Genomic DNA, 1,694 nt, shown 5'->3' on the forward strand with positions numbered 1-1,694 from the left:
AGAGTGAGTTGGCACTCCTAACATCCTGTATTTCACAATCTTTTTTAAATTCCCCTCTGTAAGTCAAAGTATCTTTAAATAAGTCACCATTCATAATTTTTCTATGATGGATTTCAGTGGTATTTTGTTAGATCATTGATAATAGAGATGTAACCCCATTATTAATCTTTGTTTTTATTTTCATAGAAAATTGTAAGATTTAATTGAAATTAATAATACTTATTTCTTTTGAATTTATGGGCCATATTTGGTGGTGCTCAGAGTGTACTCCAAGGCACAGCTTTCAGAGATCATTTCTGGGTGATTCAAAAGGCCATAAGTGGTACCAGAGAGAATTAGTTGTTTTTATTTTTTTATTTTTTATTTTTTTGGTTTTGGGGCCACACCCAGTGAGGCTCAGGGGTTACTCCTGACTATGTGCTCAGGAGTTGCTCCTGGCTTGGGGGACCATGTGGGACACCAGGGGATCGAACCGCGGACCGTCCTAGGCTAGTGCTGGCAAGGCAGACACCTTACCTCTAGCGCCACCACGCTAGCCCCGTATTTATTTGTTTGTTTGTTTATTATTTATTTGGATTTTGGGCCATACCCGGTGGCACTCAGGATTTACTCCTGGCTCTAGCTCAGAAATCACTCCTACCAGGCTTGGGGGACAAAATGGGATGCCAGAGATCAAATCTGGGCAAAGCAGATGCCTTACCTACTGTACTATCACTTTGACCCCTTTCTATTTTTATTTTATTTTATTTTTGGTTTGAGAATTATTTGGAATTTAAATATTTTAAAAAAATTAACCTTAGTATAAAAATAAATTTATTTATTTATTACTTGTTTCATGGTTACATTTGTTGGTATTCTGGAGTATTTCCAGTTTAGTGTTTGTGGTCAGAGTAAATCAGTATATCATTTACTGCCAGAGAGTGAGCCCAGGCCTCCCACATGAAATACATACACTAAGTATTTTATGCTACATCTCTGGCCATAAAATGAATTTCTTGACATATAGATATCACATTTGAATTTAAAATATTACGTATCAATGGAGCATCAACTGGTAGAATCACCTTTTCTACTCAGTGGCAGAGTGTTCTGGATAAAGCTTACATGGTCACCTTTCACAATATTAATGTTGTAATTTCATGGTTTTCTTGGAAAAAAATTAGACTTGCAATTCATTTAATTTACACCATTTTTCTGTAGGAATGGCAATAATAGAAGAAAAAGAAACATTTTATCTTAGAAATAGAAATTGAACGCATTTCAATGGAGCAGATATAACTTTAAATGTTTAATTGGTTTTAATACAATCAAATAATGATGGCAGTGTTGGAGGAAATGAAAGTAAACGGAAAACCAATAGGGCTAGAAAGGTTAGAGACTACCAATATTAAGATTGATTTTCTTACACATACTGATTAAACTACCACTTCTCTTCTACATACTGAATATTTGACATCCAACTTGCTGGTTTTGCTTGTAAATAAAATGCAGGAAAATACTTAATAATGACAATTATTCATTTTCATAAACCACCATGGCATAAATTTGAAAACAGTATCTTCATAGAAGATGATAGCCTGAAGTTCGGATTCAATGAACCCAATTAGAGCCCATATATTCTTCCCCCCCAAATCCACATTAAATACATATATAAAAAGTGATACATTTATGTGTTTTTCTTCCCATTCAAACAC

Source organism: Suncus etruscus, chromosome 1 (genome assembly GCF_024139225.1).
Source record: "Suncus etruscus isolate mSunEtr1 chromosome 1, mSunEtr1.pri.cur, whole genome shotgun sequence".
Classification (NCBI taxonomy): Eukaryota; Metazoa; Chordata; class Mammalia; order Eulipotyphla; family Soricidae; genus Suncus; species Suncus etruscus.